The sequence below is a fragment of the Peromyscus maniculatus genome, chromosome 2, assembly GCF_049852395.1.
Source record: "Peromyscus maniculatus bairdii isolate BWxNUB_F1_BW_parent chromosome 2, HU_Pman_BW_mat_3.1, whole genome shotgun sequence".
Lineage (NCBI taxonomy): Eukaryota > Metazoa > Chordata > Mammalia > Rodentia > Cricetidae > Peromyscus > Peromyscus maniculatus.
The window spans coordinates 159,074,963-159,095,214 of NC_134853.1; the positions used below are offsets into that span (position 1 = coordinate 159,074,963).

At 50.7% G+C, this 20,252-nt stretch overlaps 2 long non-coding RNA genes across 3 annotated transcripts; one reads left to right on the forward strand and one right to left on the reverse strand.

Moving 5' to 3' along the window:
* Positions 1 to 12,647: 12,647 nt before the first annotated feature.
* LOC143272038 (uncharacterized) lies at positions 12,648 to 15,632 on the forward strand. Its single transcript, XR_013049422.1, has 2 exons — positions 12,648 to 12,988; positions 15,380 to 15,632. It is a non-coding gene; the product is annotated as an uncharacterized LOC143272038 (long non-coding RNA).
* On the reverse strand, positions 15,575 to 18,688 carry LOC121827430 (uncharacterized). 2 transcript variants are annotated; one of them, XR_006069722.2, is made up of 4 exons: positions 18,339 to 18,688; positions 17,605 to 17,728; positions 16,706 to 16,951; positions 15,575 to 15,869 (listed from the first exon to the last, which is right to left on the reverse strand). It is a non-coding gene; the product is annotated as an uncharacterized LOC121827430 (long non-coding RNA). The 2 variants fall into 2 exon arrangements; XR_013049421.1 differs by having other exon boundaries at positions 16,706 to 17,474.
* Positions 18,689 to 20,252: the final 1,564 nt, after the last annotated feature.

Genomic DNA, 20,252 nt, shown 5'->3' on the forward strand with positions numbered 1-20,252 from the left:
GAGGAGGGCACAGGCAAGACACATCCACTGACCCTCAGCAGCACCGATCTGGCCCAGTGGTGGGTTTTCAGGAAGACGATGGCTTGACCCGTTCCCGCCTGCCTCCCTCGGGCTGCCATGAGCCATGTGGACAAGAAGACAACTGAGTCAGGAAGGACCGTGAGGGGAGTGAAGGAACCAGGGCAGTGACTCAAGCCGATGGAGCGGGGATCTGAGCTCATGAGGGATCAGAGGAAGTGCTGGAAAGAGGGTGAAGGAAGCAGAGCACCTCCGGTTGACCAGCCTAGGGGACAGCACCCAGGAATGATGGAGAAGTCCCGGATTTACCGCCTTTGTGAGCAGCAGAGCCGCAGCAGCCAGCTGCACTTAAAAAAAAAAAAAGCTGTGTGTCTGTGTTGTGCATATGTTCTATGTGCACATAGCTGTGGAGGCCCAGGTTGGTGTCGGGTATTTTTTTCAGTAGCTTTCCACCATTTTTTTTTTTTTTTTTTTTTTTTTTTTGGAGACAGGGTCACTCACCAGCCTGGAGCTCACAGATTACACCAGGCTGACCGGCCTGTAAGCCCCAGGGATCCGCCCATCTCCACCGCCCTAGTGTTGAGATTACAAGCCCACCACCACGCCTGGCTTTTTAGGTGGGTAAAACTCAGGCCTTCGTGCTTACACAGGCAACGCTTCTTTGGATGGGTAATTGGCATCTTATAAGCTCCACAGGAAGCCCCAGCAGCAGCAGCTTTATGTACTTTCAGAAGATCTCCAGATTTATGGTTGGGGGAGGGGGAAAATGACCACCTCAGTTTATCTTCTGAAAAAACGGGAATAAAGCAGTCTCTCAGGGCTGTTGTAGAAAATGACTGGGAAGGGCCGGAGGAACTGGCCTGGTGTACAACAGACACTCAGCAAACGCTAGCATCTTGGTGACACAAGAGGTACCTGGTTTAGAACAGACAACACCCTCTTTGTAATAGCTTAGAGAGAAATCACGTTTAAGATGGGCCCGGGGTACCACAGAGAGAATGAGATGCTAGAATGTAGCTCTGAGTAGCCATGGAAACTTCCTAGGGGCGATGGGTTTCTAGCAGTTTCCAAAAGATGACTGGCTCCAAGGGAGTAGGCGACTATATCAAGGTGAGCCTCTAAGGTCTTCAGGAGGCTGACAAGTGAGGAGAGAGGATGCTAGCGTGGTCCTAGAGGATGCCCTGGCTGGACCACATTGGCCATCCTTGGAGGATGGTTGCTAAAGTGCCAGTCCCCAGGGCCCCGGGCAGCTTCAGACGGACTCCCACAGGGAAGCCTTGAGTCCATCTGGGAGAGGGATGCTGGCTTTCCGGCCATTTGCTCTGGTGTGGAGTCTGCATTTCTGCATTTTTCATTTCTTGTTTACACTCTAGTTATAAAATTTTGTTTTCCCCTCCTCCCTAAGCCCATGGTGCTTATGAGCAAGCACCCCAATATATAAAGATTAATGAAAACCATAAGTCCCCAGCTCCCAACTCCAGGGTTGGGAGGAGGCAGATTCTATGAAATCTAGACCTTGCCAGCTCAGCTCCTCGGTCATGATCAATATGTTCCCCAAAGTGCCTTTTAAATTACTGTCAGAGGCAATGTGCCATATTTATGTATATACATGCTTAGAGGTGACACACGGGAGAGATGCAGTTTCTATTATGAAACTGTAATGTGCATTTATCTTCAGAAATAACACATTGAAATGTTGGAGTGAGAAAAGTTGAAAAGCAATATGTCTATAAATAAAGAGCACAGACATCCTGACATTTTACGATACAGGGAATTGTGGCGAGAATGTCTCCTCTGGACAGACCACCCCAGGGATCATGTCCAAACTCCAGGAAGACAGGGATTGGCAGTTCAGGAGTGGGCTCCAGAGAAACTTCTCTGCGACGAGGTGTGAGGGTGTGGTCAGTTCATGATGATGCAGAACTCACAGCCAGAGCTTTTGGGTACACACTCGGGATAAGGAATTGATGGCCAGTGCTTGGAAGACAACTACCCTTCCCCCCTCCGGCAAAAGGTGTAACAATGGAAGTGAACTCAGAAGCTGTCTTAGGGTATCTTAGGGATCCTCACAATTACACATGCCAACCATAAGGGCCCCGTTACATGCAGACTGTGCCCTGGACCCCTAGCTGTGGACTCACTGTAATTGGAACTCCCAGCCTCATGACCCAGATAGCATTTTTCTTTCTTTTAAAACTCCCACCCCCTTGAGGAATGAACTCACTATGTGTTCCAGGCATGTTTCAAACTTACAATTCTAATTCCCCTGCTTTGGCTTCTAAATAAGTGCTGGGATCACAGACATGAACCATCACATTGAGCCAGAGATCATCTTCTACAAAGACGACAAGAAGATTCAAGTGCTGAGGAAAGTCGCCTGTGGTGGTAGGACCAGGGGTGGAGGGGCAGGGAGGGATGCATGTTTGTGACCCAGAAGGAGGCGGGGGGGGGGGGGGGGAGGGCAGGGCTGTTCCTGATGGCTTTCCCGTCATTGTCACATTTATCTGTTTATGTGTTCACTGGGTCAGTTGTTCATCTGCTCTGCAACCAGTCCAGAGTATCTTCTGCCAGCTGCAGGGTGCTGGGGACAGATATGACATCCCCCCCGCTGCCCCGAAGTACTCCAGACAGACATATAATTGGCAATTACCAGGAGGAGATGGCTGTTCAAGGTGCTGTGGGGCCAGAAGGGAGGGGGCTCCCCTAACAGCCTGGGGAATCAGAATCAGCTTCCCAAAGGAGCCAACTGGAGGAGAGAGCAAGAAAGAGCTGGGCTGGACAACGTCTCCCAGGCACAGACACCAGCCACGGTGAATGGAGTCTCAGGCATGCCGGAAGGTGCTGGAACAGGCAGGGTATGAGAGTGATCCTCAGCATAGAGAGTTGGTGTGGACTCTTCCCCCCATCTCAGTCAGGGTGTGGAGGGGCTGCCCCTATTTTTAAACCAGTTAAATGACTACACACACACACACACACACATACACACACACACACACACACACACACACACACACACACACACACACACACACACACATTTCTATGCCTTGCATGATGCTCACAAGTATCCATCATGCCAGGGTTCCCATGGACCAGGAGTCCAGCCCAGGTCTGCCCACCCTCACCTCCTGGGATGCACTGCCCTCCAGCGCAATGTGCTCAGCAAGAGAGGGGACTTGACTCGTTCACCCATGTTAACCACTGGCCCTGGATGAGGTGGTCTGACTTCTTATAGCAATCGTAGGCACTGGAGGTAGACACAAGCTCCAACCCAGAGCTGGGCGTGATCCTGGACTGATCTCATAGCCTGTTTTCAAGGTTAGTGGACTGGTCTCTCCCCCGAGGACTGCTGGGAGTGAGGCATAGACCACATGATGCCAAGTCCAGTCAGCATGGAGGAGCCGAAGCTGTCATTACCAGTGACCAGCCATGGTAAGGCCCCTCCCCATCACTATGGCCACCAAGTGCTGAGGACACTACTCCCTCAGCCTCAGTTGTTCTTCTGACAGTGTCTGCTCTGCCACTGCTGGCCTCTGAACTTCCAACTCTGATGTCACCTTGTCACCTTCCCTAGATCATCCAGGGGCTTCCCAGGAACTGGAAACCTGCTGCCAGCTCCTTGAGCCTGGAGTGCATGCCGTCAGCCTTACTGATCTCTCCATGGTCAATGGTTGCTGCAGCCCAGTGTCAGGAGGCTCCATGTGCAGGGGACACCCCGCAGCCCTCTGCCTCACCAGCTGGTCACCTAATCCAACCGGAGACCTCTCTCTGTTGCTCCTCAAGCCCTGTAGATGTGACCGTCCCATTTGCAGGCTCAGAAAACAAGTATGGTTGGTCCACAGTCACCCAGCAATGGAGGTGGCAGAGGCCCACACAGATGTGGACAGAAGTTGACTCTGTGCTTGGGAGAATCACTCCATTGCCCGGAGAGAAGGAGGGAACAACAGTGGCCCCTATTCAGATCATGATGAGGGGGGTCCAAGGCACTGAGGGAGCCATTTAGTGTGACATTGTTATTCCTGTTCCCACTTTGAAAACTGCATTTTCTGAGACAGTGTTACCACCCATAGCAGCACGGTTATTAATAACACACGACTCCCACTTGCCATGGGTCAGGTGCTATGGAATGCTTGCACTAACTCCAAGCAGCCCCATGGGGTGATAGTAAGAACCCATTTTCCAGGTGGTAAGACTGTGGTCTCTGCAAGCTTTGCTCCCACCCCACTCCAGCCCCAAACCCAGGCCTTCTTCCTTCACAGCATACCCAAGCAGGGTGTGGGGTCAAGCCTTTGAGAGGACAGGGTTTTTTTGTTGTTGTTTTGTTTTGTTTTGTTTTGTTTTACATCTACTAAATGTGTTTGGGATCTGAGTGTGAGAGAGACAGCATGCCTAGGAGCAGGTTAGCTCTCTCAGCCTGGGAGGCTCCATGACCCCCAGGGAGCCATGGACCCCAAACCCACCCTTCCTAAGATGAGAGTGGGTCAACACGGTCCTTCACTCTGTCCAGGGGTAAGATGGGTGAGAGGGATAAGAGAGGTGCATGCTGGGAAGGGGTCAGGGTGGTTCTCCCAGCGTTCTCCTGGAGACAGGTGGAAGTCCCTGATTAGTAAAGAGAGAGCCCATGTTTGTTCGAAGGGGTTGACTTTGGGGGTTTAGGCTGGGGACCTAAGGGAACTACTGAGGTACTTGGGCTTCAAGGGGCCAACGAGGCGACATCTCTTATACAGGGAGAGACAGAGTCCACTCTGTCAGCAGGGAGAATCACTTCTTTCAGCCCTGAAGCCCGAGAACAAAGGGAATGTAACTCTCCCTCAAGATGGAGACCCTGAGACCCAGCAGACAAAAGCTGAGTATGAGGAACAGAGAGTTAAAGGGATATGGTAGAGATGCTTCAGAGCGGGCTCTGAAGATGGGTCCAAGAGACACGTCATACCCAGCTAGACGCTGTTCTCACCCACGAGGACCTGCCCATCCCTCAGCCCTGGGAGCCCATTGTCTCCATGGTTGTGAGCACCCCACACTGTCTCCACCCCACTCCCCCACTTGCCAAGCCCAGACCTGACTCACTACATAGTCAACTTTTCTCATCTTCCGGGAGAGATGGGACAGATCATCTCCAGCTACAGAAAGGGACACTCAGGAGTGTGTTTGGAGTCATCTGGGACCCCCAGAGTGACCCCCCAACCAAGCCACAGTTGTAGCAACGGTCTTGCCCTCCCATGCTGGATGCACACTTGCTGTCTTGGCTTGAACTCTGGGTCTACCCAGCCTGTGGGGCAAGCCTCGGAGCTTAGCCTTTCTCTGCTCCTTCCCTAAGGGACACTGTGCTTTTATTGTACATTTTTTTCTTTTCATCTTTGTTTTATGAGGATAACTTTATGACCAGAGATTTCTGCTGTCTGCAGCAGCCCTTCAAGTGGCAAGCCTTATGTTTATGAGAGGTTTCCAGAGGCTTTAGCAGCTTCTCCAGGTCCACCCTGCCGGGCTCACCCCAATCCAGCTCACTCCCTGGATGAGGAGACAAGAGAGATGAGTCCCGCCCACTCTCGTGTGGTCACATGTGTTCCTCTCCGTATTCTTGGACTTCGTATCATTACCTGCAAACTGAGGGTCTTATATTACCCACCCCGAAGAGTTGTGAGGACTCACATTCCACACAGACCCAGCAGGCAGTCTACACAATATAGCAGCTCCTTTATCCATGGTGGACGAGATCCAAGATCCCCAATGGAAACTCTAACTGTGGATAGTGGCAAGCCTTATTTATACTGTTTCTTCTTATTGCCCTGCAGTGCTTCCTTGGGGAACCAGAGTTAACCTGACCTTCTGTGTGTTAGGTCCCCACACCACCTTTCTGTCACCTCCTTGCAGCTGTAGCCGTTACTTAGTAAAGTAAGCGTCTGTCCTTTGAACTTAGCATGGGATTCTGAGATAGTTCGATCTAGTAAACCAAATGGCTTCTCAGTGACCAGGGAGTAGGTAGTACCCAGAGCATGGACACACAAGACAGAACGATGGCTCACATCCCCAAGCAAGGTGGAGGCAAGCAAAACCACAATATGCCATTAAGAATGGCATTAAATTTAAACCTAATAAACTGCTGAACTCTGGAATTTTCCATTTCATATTTCATATTTTCAGACCATAGTTGGCCACAGGTAGTTAAACCAGACTGATCTTGCATCTAGAACTTTCTATGATTCATTAACAATAGCAAACATTTCCAGAATGCCTCGCTGGAGGCAGCCCTTGTGCCGAGTCCCGGGCACCCCTCATTGTATGTAACTCCTCCCAGCAAGCCTGGGAGGGTAAGGTCATCACCCCCATTGACTGGATGGGGAAGGCAAGCTTCCAAAGTCATCCAGTTGGAAAGAAGTGAAGAGAGACCCACACCGGGACAGGATGACTCCCCAAGACCCAGACATTGTGGCAGGAGGCAGACAGATGAGTTGTGGCCCCCCGGGATGGCAGACTGTGGGGGGGGGTCAGTTCATTCTGGCTCCTAGCAGGGACCTCTTGACCCCTAGAGGGGCACTCAGCACCTATTCAGAGACTTGTACCAGGACCCTGGATATCTATAACCAAACCTGGACCTCACTAAGTGACTTGTTTGGGGGCAAGGTGGCCCAACCCACAGTGGATGCGTCTCTGTTTTGACCCAAGGCCATGGACCAGGAGTGGGCTTGTGCCCAAACAGGTACTATTCTGTGCAGACAGTAGGAAGAGCTTCCAGGTATACTGAACAGCAGAAGAAACACAAAACAAGTATGCTTTGAAACCTCCTCTCCTGGGGTTTTCTGAGGAAACAGCTGATTTCCAGGGGTACTCCATAGAGGCAGACTGAACAGATACCCCAGGAGCCCTTTCTGCCTGGGCCACAGACAGCAGCTCCTGCTGCCCAGCAAGTGTGTGACATCCTCGTGCTGGGCCCCTGGGGCCTCTTCCGCAGCAAGGCCCCTGCTTCCCACAGGCCCCTCTCTCTCCTCCCAGCATCCTGGGTCCTAATAGCTATTTATTGGGCCGTGATGCGGCTCTGATCGTGCGGCTTGTCTGCCAGCAGGAGCGGGATGCAGCATTGCGGCTGTGTACCCTGCTAAGAGATATTTAATAAATATGCAAATTGCTGCCTCTACCTCCTCAGGCAGGTGAGGAGCGGAGCGACGCTGGAGTTAAGTATTAAATCTGTTCACTATGAGCGCTAAGCGCAGAGGCAGGGACTGGAGCCCAACTTCCTGGGAAGGCTTCCATCTGGCACGCTAGAGCTTAGCTTTGGAAGGGGACGAGAGCTGAAAGGAAGGGGGCTTGCGATGCGATTTGATGAAACAGAGTTCAGCAGGGCAGTTTCACTTAAGAAGTCTGAGTGAGATGTTGGGAGCGGAAGGAATTTGTACGTTTGTGCCACCATTACCCGTCCCAGATGTCATTTATTAATTTCTTGTACCACCCACCCATATGCACTTCCTTCGCCCGGCAAACCCGCAATGCTCCCTCCTACTCTTGAAGCCCACCCACCACTTATCCTCTTCCTAACCTCTCTCGTTCTCATTCATGTAACCACTACTCTGGCTCCACCCACGCGTCTGTTCCTCCGCTCACTCATTCATAAATCCACACTCCCATCAAACTACCAAGCCACCACCCAACCATGTGTCTATCTTATCATCTGTCCGCTTTTTTTGCTCATCTTTTCATTATCCATTTGTCCACCTGTCCACACATACATACATTCATACATACATACATACATATGTATGTCTATCCATCCATCTAAACATACATGCATACATACATCTGTCTATTGATTCATTCATTTATCCACTCATGCATTAATCTATCTGTCAATTGATCCATCCACCCATCCATCCATCCATGGATCAATCTATTCACTCATTCATCCTTCCACTTATCCATCTGTCTATCCATGGCTATTTCCTATCTGAAAAACCCTGTTCTAGGCACCAAGAGTGAAGACATAATAAGACAAGGACCCTTTCTGGGCCTCTCAGTGTATTTAAGGAGATCAAATGCTCAGGGTAACAGGTGACCTAGCACTCTCCTGCTAACCATAGCTTGGGAGGAAAGTCCCATCCAAGATGTTCTTTCATCTTAGGGACTGGGAAACTCTTCGGCACAGGTAGGCTGTCAACTAGAATGGTATGAATAGGTTAGTCTTTTGCCTCACTCCAAAATCAGCTCAGCTTATGTTGTGAGTGGGATGTGAGTTTGGGGGATGGAGGGATGATCCGGTCATAGTCTCCACCCCTAGAATGTTCATAGTCATGGGAGGAAGAGAGATCTAAAGTGAATACATGCTTTGCAGTGGCAGAGCCTCACAGATGCGGGATGGCATGGGGTAGTATGTGGCTATGTGGACAGTGTGGCTCCTCTGGGGTGCCTGGGGCTGATGAAGGAGGCAGGGAAGGCATCAGCAAAGCACTGGTCCACACGGGGCATTCGTACCTCATCTGGCGTTTGGACCACAGCTTAGCGGTATGTGCCCTTCTGTTCTGGAGTTGAGGCCTGGCTGAGCGCTGTGCTGAGCAGACGTGCTGAGTGGTGAGAGGGAGCCCTGCTCGGCCATTGCTTTGTTCCTGCTAGGTCCTGGCTCATGAACTCTGTGAGTCAGTGCACTCCCATAAACAGCTAAGCAGTTGTTTATGGGAGACCCTTTCCTCACCACCGTTCCTCCCAATGAGGGAGGGATGTGGTCCCTATGGAGAAAGCTTCTACACTGTGCTGTTTTGATGCATAAGGCCCTGGGTGGGGCTGGGGCTGTAATCCCACAGGCTGGTCTGTACTGTTCCCCATAACCAGAAGCAACAGCCCTTCCTGGTGAGTCTCAGGGGGTCTCACTCATTCCCTATAATCATTCATTCACACCTCATATCAGCACAGGCTGCCTTCCCTGCCCAATAACTAAGAGGTGTTCTCATTCCATCCCGCTCCCTAGTGTATAGACAATGAAATGTCCTTCTAGTACCGTCTCTGTGAGCTCCCATTGCCTTTCTCCATCCTATTCTACAAGCAGAAATGGAATTATATATATTTGCCATGGCCTGCCTGAGAAGGTCTCCCCAAGAATCATGGGTAATCTCAGATGCAAATAGCCTATGCAAATGCACCCTCTGGTTAAAATGAGGAAGGCAGTTGAAGTTGTGGGCTGTAAGGAGGTGTGGGCTGTAACTGGAGTCTCCACAGAGCCCTGATTTAAGCATATACTGGAACTGCTGGTTCTGAGGATGGAGTGTGTGGTTTCTTAGTGCCTGGGTCTCTGTCAGCAAGTTGGGACATGGGGCAGGTCGCTAGGCTTCATGCCAACTGGTTGGCTCTCAACGAGGGGTGATTTGTCTTCTGGGGGACATTCGTCCATGGCTGGAGACATCTTGATCATCACAACTTGGAGGGGACCAGAGATGCTGTTGGACAGCCTTACAACACACAGGAAAAGTTAGTGGACCTAAGCTGTCCGACTGCCCAGGGTGGGAACCCTGGTTAGCCCTATTCCAGAGGCATGCCAAGATTTCGGGGAAGGAAGATGGGTTAACTCATCAGTTGGTGCCATTATCTCTTGGAAACAGTTGAATTAGTCAAGTCCAGCACCTCCTCCCCCTCCCCCTTCTTCTCACTGCCATGATCTCAGTGGCATCCAGGCCCTACCTCTCTCTGTTTTGGCTGCATTCCATCCTCTTCCCTCCACACAGCCCACCCCACCCCATCTCTTTCTAACATCCCCGATCTATATCCCCAGACAGGGATGCTTCTGGTGAAATATATGCTGTTGCTTATCGTGCGGATGCGTTTTAATTTACATAAATTGTATTGGGCTATAGATCTCATTGTGTGCCTTAATTTTTTTCACTTAATGTTGTGTTTTGGGATCTACCTGCCGTGCTCCATAAATCTCCAGTTCCTCTGCTGCAGATATTTCTAGAGTCTGATCCTCCTCTAGTGGATATCAAGTGACCCTCACCACTTGGGTGTCCCCGGGGACCTATGCCAGGACTTTCTCGAGTCTATCAGAAATGGGCTGGTGGGGTGAGAGAGCGTTCCATGCAGGGTTTTCTTTTCTCTAGTGCCTGGTTTGCAGAATGCTGGTGTCCCCACATTGCTCTTAACCTGTGGCACCATCCAGCTCTCTAACTTTTCCCAGGCTGGTTGGTGTGAAGTGGCTGGTTCAATTTGAAGAAGGAAAGAGACATTTCCAGTGTGTTTTCTGGGACCTAGACCAAACAGAGTCCTAGGAGCGAGCTTGCTGGGAACCCATGACGTCCATATTTGCTTCTAAAGCAGGGAAAGGCCAGAGGGCTTTGGCTGAGTGCTTGCTTGGAGGAGCCTCTGGGCCATCAGACAAATGGCAAAAGTTCCCTGGAGGCTTTTCCCAGCACTGTTGTGCTGAGCCTCGGGGCAGGGCTGTAAACAACAGAGACACATTTCCTTGCCCAGGGGAGCCTCAGGATGAGCGGGCAGAGAGTCAACCATTCCAGGTGTCATTTATTGAATAGAGGTGTAATGGTTGTTGCCAAATGGGCAGGAGGATGAAGGATGTGGGAGAAGTCAGGGAGAATGCTTTAGGCAGGGGACTGGGACCTAAGAGGCGACAAGAATTTCAGTTGTGATGGGGAAGCAGAGGCATGGAGCATGTGCTCAGCCAGTGTAGCACGCACATGTGGCGAGGTACCATGTGAGGAGCGGAGACAGGAAGCTGCAAAAGCCAGGAGCCTGCCCACCACGAGAGACAGGCACATTCTAGAAGGTGAGGACCGCCCATACACTACTAGAGCTGGTAAACAGGGACAGATGGATGAGTCCAAATAGCAGTGGGAGAGATGCATGCAGTCAGACCAAAGGTAGCTGGAGGATTGAGACCTGCTGCAAGCAAAATCCTGGAAGCCACCCTAGAGGTGGTGTCAGAGGACTAGCATGTATTGCAACGCCCTCTTCTGCAAACCTGAGTGGTGACACAAAGCAGACATGGAGGATGGGGAAGAGGCTCCTCCCAGGCTTGAGGTCCCCCCCTCCTCTACTGCACTGTGCAGGTTCTCAGAACCAGACATGGAGCTCTGTCCCTGGCCTGGAGCTCCCAGCCACTAGGAGCTCAGGGAGCCTCCACCACCTTCTCAGCCCATGTGCTGGTTTCCCCCATCAGATCAGAAGCTGTCTGAGCTTTGAGCTTCCCTCTCCATCATATCAGGCCCTCCGTGGGCAGTTTCTACCCACTCTGGTCTCTCAGAGCTCTGGACTCATGGCTGTGTCAGCCAGTGTGACTACTTATCCCAAGCAGGGTCATAGGAAGGGGACAGGCAATTGTGAATATGTAACCCCAAACATTCCAATTTGGGGGGGGGGGCGCAGGGAGAGCAGGTTGAAGCAGGGTCTTGCATGTTGCTTAGGATGGCCTGGTAATCACTATATAGTCCAGGCTAGCATCTCGAGTGTTGAGAATCCAACATGAGCCACTGAACTGTCCCCTAGTCCCAGTTCTTCCCTGAGCCTTTGGGTGCATGAAGAGTTATTTTCTCCATCTTGAGAGGAACCCCAGGGCTCTTGGGAGATCAGTGCCTACCAGAAACCCCAAGTAGAATCCTGGTGGAGACTGCCAGCCCTCTATTTCTTCTTTTCTCCTCTGGGCATCACCCGGGGTGTCGCAGGTCAGAGGTGGGGCTCCCTCTGGGTCAGACATCATCTCCTCTGTCTCCTTCTTGCTCTCTTCGGGCTCTCCTGCACCCCAGGGAAGGGGTCTGAGGCTGTGCAGGGTGTCTCCCCAGCAGTGGCTGTCACTGGGGTCCATCACTCTATTGGCAAGCTTTATCCTTGCAGGAGTCTGAGGCCATTTGCCTTCAAAGACGATATACAATGTGTTTAGTGTTTAGGGCTTCTTTTAATAGCAGTGAAGTATATTTGCAGGGAGATCAGCTGCAGTCATGGAGAGGAAATAAAGAAGATGCTACTCAGGGAAGAGACTGCAGCTGCTGGAGGGGAGGGAGGAGGGCACTTAAGTGGGAGCCGGGACAGGTTTTGTGGCAAACCTGAGTTCACCCAGTGGCCACGCTGGGGGTGGTGGCAGCGGGGGTGGGGTGGGGTGGGGTGGGTGTCATCACTCTCCATTTCTAAACGAAAGTGGGGGTGAAGAGAATGGAAATTCTGAGTCTGACCTCAGACTTGGATGAGTCCAAGTGATGATGAGATGGCCTTCGTCAGACCCATGGCAGTCAAGGGGCTGCACTTAGAGTCAAAATTCTCCAGAACCATCTTTCCCCTGGGCCCAGACATGAGGATACCAGGTCTGTACAGGTCTGAGGGCACTGCCTGTCAGACTCAGTGACTGAAGAGGTTGAGGCAAGAGGACTGCAAGTTCAAGTCCAGAGTGGGGTATAGAGTAAGTCCAAGGTCAGTCTAGGCAACCGAGTGAGGCACTGAAAATAAAATGCAGTAAGAGTTAGAGATGCAGCTCAGTGCCGCAATGCTTAGTGCAGGAGGCCCTGTGGATACTGGGATTCTGTGTGGAGGGAGGGAGGGAGGGAGAACGAGGGACAGAGCGCTCCAGGACCTGGAGACAAAGAGCCCAGTGCCCTGGCAACTAGCCCCCTAGTTGCAACAAGGCATTGTGATCTAACCTTGGGACTGCTGAGAGGACTTAGTAGCATGAAAGCTGGGAACAGTTTGAAGAGCAACTGGCCTTTCCCAGGCTGAAATTGGCTTTCTGGTTGTCTCCTTGAACACCCAGAGCAAAGATGGATGGTGCAGCCCTAGGCATGAGACCCTCAAAATGTCTAAATGGTGGTCCAGACCCTGGTTCATAACATTGGTCCAGCTGAACTTCCAAGGCTGTGGTAGGGAGTCTGCTTCCTGGTGAGGCGGGGAGGGGAAACACAATGCTGAAGACAGATGGACCACGTCAGCCCATGCTTGCTGAAGCTTCCCAGCATGTCTTCTTCTCGACCTCCAGAGCTAGGACACAGGGCTCCATGAGGTAACATGCGCTCAGAGGACACGTCCCTGTATGCACAGAGCCCGAACAATCAGGCCCCTCCACCTCTCCTCACCCTCCAAGTTTTTAAGTCTTCCCCTTCCTTCAAGCTCTCTCTGTCTCTGCCATCACACACCCCACCCCCAACCCCTTCAAGACAGCACTCAGGTCCTGTCAGAATGTAGAAGAGCCAGTGCTGAAGGATAGGGACATCACCCTAAACCAGACCAGGCTCCTCTAGGAGGGAAAGAGGTGTGGTCAATGCCCTGGGTAGATGTGAGGACACGCCAAAAGACAGCAGCCAATAGAGAACTGTCCTCACCTGTGCTTCTCTTCCTGTTGCCTCAGGCCGGCCAGGGCCTGGAAATACAGAATGAGAAGTTCTAGAATGAACTATTAAAATCATGTGCTGTTCTGAGTGTCCTGATAAAGTCTCCCACCACCTCCACTCCATCTGGACCACAGTCATCTCTTCACACATTGTATCCACGTAGTATACGCTACCCTCCCCTCACTCTCTTAGAGCTTGATGAAAAAAGAAAAACACATTGTAGATAGAATTAAGGATGATACAGGATTTAGGATTCCACTCTGGGCTCTGGAATGTGTCCCTGTAGATAGGGAGGTGGTTATGTTCAACTTGGCTTGAGAGGACTTGGCTAATGAAAATATGAACTAAGGCAATCTGCCCAGCTACTAACCTCAGCTGGGCACATGCGTCTAAGGGACCTGCCCAAACAGCAGTGGCGATGGGTGGGGACAGGGTATGGGATCCCCGGGAGTGGCCCAGCACGCACTCAGATGAAGAGTATGAACTTAAGGAACTATGTGGTCAGAGCTCAGGTTATAGAGTCTTACTTTATTGCTCCCCCAAAAGGAACCAAAACTGAACAAAACACCGGGGATTTCTGAGGCTTCTTGTAGCATCTTAACTATATAGAATTAAGGACAAATTGTTTAGAATGGTTGACTAGCGAATTAATTTTTTAAATTGGTGTATGAATAATGCTTGTATATAAATAAGGCCCACGTAATATTTGATTATATAGTATTTGAGATATATTTCTATTATAGAATGATGCCATTTTAAAGTTTTACTTTTATTGTTTTTAAAGTGTGTGTGTGTGCGCGCCTGTGTATGTGTGAATGCAGGTACAAGCAGAGTTCAAAAAAGGGCGCCAGATCCCCAGGAGCTGGAATTACAGGCAGTTGTGAGCTATCTAAGGTGTGTGCTGAGAACCGAACTTGGGTCCTCTAGAGGAGCAGAAAGCCATCTTAACCATGGAATCAACTCTCCATCCCCAAGGTGTAATTTTATAAATTAAAATTCCAGTTTAAGTGGTCACCCATTTTTAAATCTGGTGACCTGGTTGGAAAGGAAAAGGACAAAAATTAATTTGAAAAATTCTATTTATTTTCTGGTTTTGGTTTGGTGTTTTATTTTCTTAACTGTGTTGATTGGTTTTATTTGATTGTGATCTTTCCCCTCAGCACTGTGGCTGTGAGAGAACTCACACACTCACGCCTCCTCTCTCTCATGCACAAATCATAGATTCTCATAGTTGGTCACGAATTATGTTCTGTATCTACCACTGTATGTACCAGCCACTTCATCAAGGTGTAGGAATTTCTAGAAGTAACTCCAGAGAGACTCAAGGAAGCACTCATTTCTTTGAACCCTCTTGAATTTTTTTTTACAAGAGTGCAAACAAAACCATGTACTGTGTAGCAGGTGGGATGGATTTACACACGGCAGTGGACCAGTGCCAGCTCCCTGTATAGTGCCACATGTATTCCCAAACCTTCTCACTCAGCTGTCCAAGAATCTGACAAGAGACGGGCCCCAGGGGGCTTTGTGACTCTCTCAAGATCTCAATACTCCAAGCTGGAAGAGTCTCAATGTGAACCAGGCCCCATTATTGCCACAAGAGGGGAGTCTCACCAGTGCACAATGGCCATCCCCAGGTTAGGTCACCCTGACACCATGGAGACCTTTCGACTGTGTTTCACACCCCCAGGTGGCTCTGCCTTTCTCTCTGAAGTCCCCTTTCAACACTCACATTGCTGTCATGTTTTCACTTTCCAATCAGGGGTTTTGTTTTGTTCCCGTGTGTCCACATGTGTGTAGTATGTGGAAGCCAGAAACTGATGCCAAGTGTCTTCTTCAGTCCCTCTCCATCCATTTCTTGTTGGATATCATTGATTTGGCTAGCCTGGCTGCAGCCCAGGGGTCCTCTTCTCTCTGCCTGGGGTGACAGGCAGGCAGTACCACCCTGGCTTGTTAGTTTTTGACGTGGGAGCTGGGGATCCGAACCCAGGTCCTCACACTTAGGTGGCAAACACCTTACTGACTGAGCCATCTTTACCATGCTCTCTCCCCATTTTCTAAGTTAGCATGCTTTTACCAGAAGCCTCCTTGGATGCTCCTGTGGAGGTCTGGAGGAGAATTTGGATGTGCAGCCATGAGCAGACGTGGATCTGCTGCACAGAGCCTGTGCTTCCCAGTCCAGAGACAAAGAAATACACCCAGATCCCCAGACCCTGGCCGCCAGCCCCCGGATCTTAAGAAAGACAAAGAAAGACGGTGCATTTGGAAAGCAGAGTGGAGGGCACCCCCGGACAGCCAATTAAAGCACTTTTAATAGTTTCTGAGAATATATGTTCACGCTCCAAACCAATCTCAAGACTTAGTGGAGCAGAGATAACCGGGGCTTTGGCCATGTAAGATAAACCCACGAAATCGGAAATGAAGGCAATCCTGTTTTACATTAAGGGAAGAGAAAATCAACACGAATTCAGGTCCTCTTCTCCTCACTGTGCGATGCCTGGCTACCCAAGAGAAGATGCTCCTGCTTGCAGGAGATAGCCTGGTGCTGGGGAGATACTGAACCGGTGAATGAAAGAAAAGACGGATCGCAGGACTAAAGATGAGCATCCCCCAGGCTCCATTAATTACAGCCCCAGGCAGGGCATGGTGGTTAGGGGACCCCAGGAAGAAAGAGGATATTGGGATGAGCAGAGAAAAGGCAGGCAGTCCTCCTCTTAGCTTGCTGGTTTGTAAAATGCAATACGGGGCAATAAATACTGTGTGTGTTTGTGTGCATGTGCATGCGTGTGTGTGTGTGTGTGTGTGTGTGTGTGTGTGTGTGTGTGTGTGTACATGCATGCAGAAGCCAGGAATCAGCGTGTCGTTCCTCAGGAGTCATCATCTAGGTTTTCTGTGGCTGCTCTCTGTTTTGTTTTGTGTCTGCCCAGTGCTGCTCATTAGTCTGGAGCTCACCAATTATGCTAGCCTTGCTGGCCAGCAAGCCCCAGGGGCCGGCCTGCATTGTGATTGGTTGGGACTGCAAGCGCACACACCGCGCGCACACCATGCCCACACGGGGATCAAAGGCAGACCAACAGAACCCAGGTCCTCCGGCTTGCCTGGCCAGCGCTTCACCCAGCCATCTCTCTAACTGCTGATCTGCCTTGTGTGACATGGGACCCTGTGTAAGGGAAGGTTCCTACATTAGGGCCCCAGCAGGCTGGGCGCCAGGCTGGGAGTTGATCAACTGTGAGTTCAAATCCAAACGCTTCTGATGTCGGGGACAAGTGATTGGGCACAGAAAGATGGCAGTCCAGAGGGACCCTTCTGTGCCTGGAGCCTCTTCCAGTAGGAGTTCCCCATGCCTGCAAGGAACAAGCCCCCCCCCCCCACGCCCCATCTGCAGCTCTCACCCTGTGATTTCTTTCCTTTGTGTCCCAGGTGTTCCATTTTCCAGCTCCATCTGGGCCAAGGCTGGAGTGGGCAAGCTCAGACTCCTCTACTTCCATGCTGTGCAACTTTGGTCAGGCTGTTTAACTTCTCTGAGCATCTGCCTTGTTGTCCGCAGAACAGGCACCATCACCGCAGCTGCCTCCTAAGGCTTGCGGGGGCGTGACGAGATGAGGCTTATAAAGTGATGTCACCTGTCATCTGGGAAGCTGTAAAAATGTCAGTGTCGGGGTTGCTTCTAAACCACCTGTCTCCAGGAAGAGACGGGAATTGCTAGGATGGGCTGCAATGCAGAGGACACTTTGTACTTCAGTGGCATGCTTCTGGTGCATGACTCCTTGGCAGCATTTGGGAAAGGTGGCACTGAGTGTCTGCCAGGCTCTCACGGTTGCCTCTGACCCACTCTGAACTTACCCAAGTTATGAGGTCTGTGCTCCTCCTTGGGGGTGGTCCCATGCGTTTGCTGAGGGCACAGGCTAGGAAGTCAGGCAAACCTCACTTCATACTCTGGTCTTACTGATTCCAGCTGGGAACCCATCTCGGGCCATTGTGCACTTTTCTGAGAGTCTGCCACATCCCCGAAACCCTGCAGTCCCCCGAATGGCTGGCTCCACCGAAGGCCTTGAATCCTGTCCATCTTTCTCTTCAGACACACCTAACACACGGCTACACCCACTTCAGAGCCCTTGCCCATGTGTGCTCTCTGTCCTGGGCTCCTTTTCATACTGCAAACTTCAAATTAAAGGTCACACTTCAGACAGGATCTCACTGACCCCTGCTGAGACACCCTCCCCGGTCCAGGGACTCCATGCCCCTCCTGGTTGACTGCTTTCCTCCAAGCCCTGAGGCAATGTCAACTCACCTTGTTGACTTTTACTTAACAGACCAGGGTCCCCGTGAAGGTTCTCTGAGGCAGCATGTCTTCCTTCAGTTCCCTCTGCACTCTGCAGGCACTTAGTACGTCATTGGCATTCAGTAAATATTTCCTTAGGGAAAGGATGGAGGATGATGCGACCTACTGTCTTAGCAACAGTAGTCACTGAGCCCACCCCTGCCCCTAGACGCAGCCAACCCAGTTCCAGACACTGTGTTCGTTACGCCTGCTTATTTCTTTGTGTTACAGAAGGCACTGAGAACCAGAGAGGTTACAGTTCAGACTCCAGGTCACACAGCCAGGCCCCCGGGATGGAGCCAGGATGTGAAACTGGGATGTCTGGCTCCAGAGTCAGCAAGACTAATGAGAAAATGAATGGATGAGGGAGGGAGAGAGGGGATGGATGGAGAGTGGGTGATGCACTGCACACATGCCCACTCGTGGTCCACAGCCCGAGGTGATGATGAATGTTGGCAGGAAGCTTCTTCCTCTAATGAAACAGCTACTGTGCATGGCCCCCAAGGGCCCCAGCCTGGCCACGCCCTCCGCCCCCATCACTCATCAGCTGTCTTTGGCTCTGTGATCAAACTACAAACACCCATGCAAAGACATCGTGCTATATTTTAAACAGCCAGGGATGTAAATATTTAAAGGAGCCGTGTGAATTATTGAGTCTGCCTAGGTGGGTTCTACTTGTTGTCACGTCCTGGGCTCGTGCTCACCCTTCAGCTCCGGTTTGAACTCTTCCCCACACCTCCAGAGAGACCTCGGCCTTGGAATGGGACAACTGTGGCAAGACGGGCGTCAGGGCTTTCGTCCGGACCAGGAGGTTTCGATCTGTCTATCTTCCTCTGGGGCTAGTAGGCCATGTGGCTGGATGTTTGCCAGATTCTGTTGGTTTTAGCCCTGGACCATTTAATGATCACCCGTTGCCTTGGTTACTTTTCTTGGGGTGGTAAAATACCAGACAGAAGCAGCTGAAGGGTGGAGGGTCTATTCCGACTTAGTTGCAGCCCATCATGGTGAGGACGTCACTGAGGCAGGAGTTTGAGGCAGCTGGTCACATTGCACCTGCAGTCAGGAAGCAGAGAGAGACAGATGCTGGTGCCCAGCTTGCCTTCCCCTTTTTATGTGGTCTAGGACCCCGCCCAGGGAACGGCACTGCTCTCTTTTAAGGTTTGTCTTCCCACCGTGGTGAACCTATGGAGACAGTCCTTCCCAGGCATCCGGGATGGAGGCTTGTCTCCTAGGTGATGCCAGATGCTGTCAAGTGGACAGTCAGCATCAACCATCACAAATCCTCTACTCAAAGCTGTCACTGGCTCAGTGGGTTAAGGTGCTTGCAGCCAAGCATGATGACCTGAGTTCAATTCCCAGAATTCACATGGTGGAAGGAAAGAACCAACTCCTGCAAGTTGTCCTCTGACCTTCACATACATGCTATGATATGCATACACACACATATGTGCACATATGCACACACACACATACACATACATACACACACACATGCACACATACACATATATACACACATTCACATGCACACACATATACACACATACACAACACACATACACACACATACAGACATGATTTTTTTTAATGTGTTTGCTCTCATACCCCTTCTCCTCCTCAAAAACTAGCCCAATGTGACTCATCCTCACCCTGCCCCCCCTTTTCTCCCTTTTCCCAGTATTTATTACTTTCCAACAAACTGAAACTAGACTCTTATCTATGGTGTAAGGGAAGGCTAGCTGGTGCCTGTGTGATGTGTTCTGTAAGGACGAGCCATGGCGCCAAGAACGGTCGGTTTCCTTGTGCACACGAGGCCATGTGTGTCTGTGTCACACAGAAGTGTGGTCTCGCCCCTGTCCACCCCTCCCCGCTGGTGTACACGCCCTCAGAGCTAGAGTGTTTGTTTTTTATTCATGGATAGATCCATGCTGACTAATTTTTTTGTCAACTTGACCCAAGTCAGGGTCACGTGGGAAAATAAACCTCAAATGAGAAAATGCCTCCATCATACTGGCCTTTGGGCAAGTCTGTGGGGGCATCTCCTTGATTAACGATGTGGGAGGACCCAGCCCACCACAGGTGATGCCACCCTGGGCCGATGCTCCTAAGTTGTATTAGAAAGCAGGCTGAACCAGCCGTAAGAGCAAGCCAGTATACAGTGCTCCTCATGCTCCATCTCTGTTTCAGTTCCTGTCTCAAGGTTCCTGCCTGGAATTCCTGCCCTCGATTCCCTTCGTGATGGGCTGCAGCTGTAAGCTGAAACAAGACCCCTTCCCCAGGTAGCTTTTGGTCATGGTGTTTATTGTAATACTAGAAAGTGAACTAAGACAGATTCCAAGTACCTAGAACACAGCGGAAGCACATTAGGCATCTATTGAATGAATGAGTGAGCGAAAGAGTGATGAGGTAATGAATGACTTTCAAGGCAGTCCCCTTCTCTAGCAGACCCCTCCAAAGAAACAGAGTGCTGCTTTGTGTCCCATGGAAGCCACTTGAGGACAGGAATGAATGAGTGAGTGAATGATGAAATAATGAATGAATGAGTGAATGATGAGATAATGAATGAGTGAATGGTGAGAAATGAATGAATGAGTGAATGAGTGATGAGATAACGAATG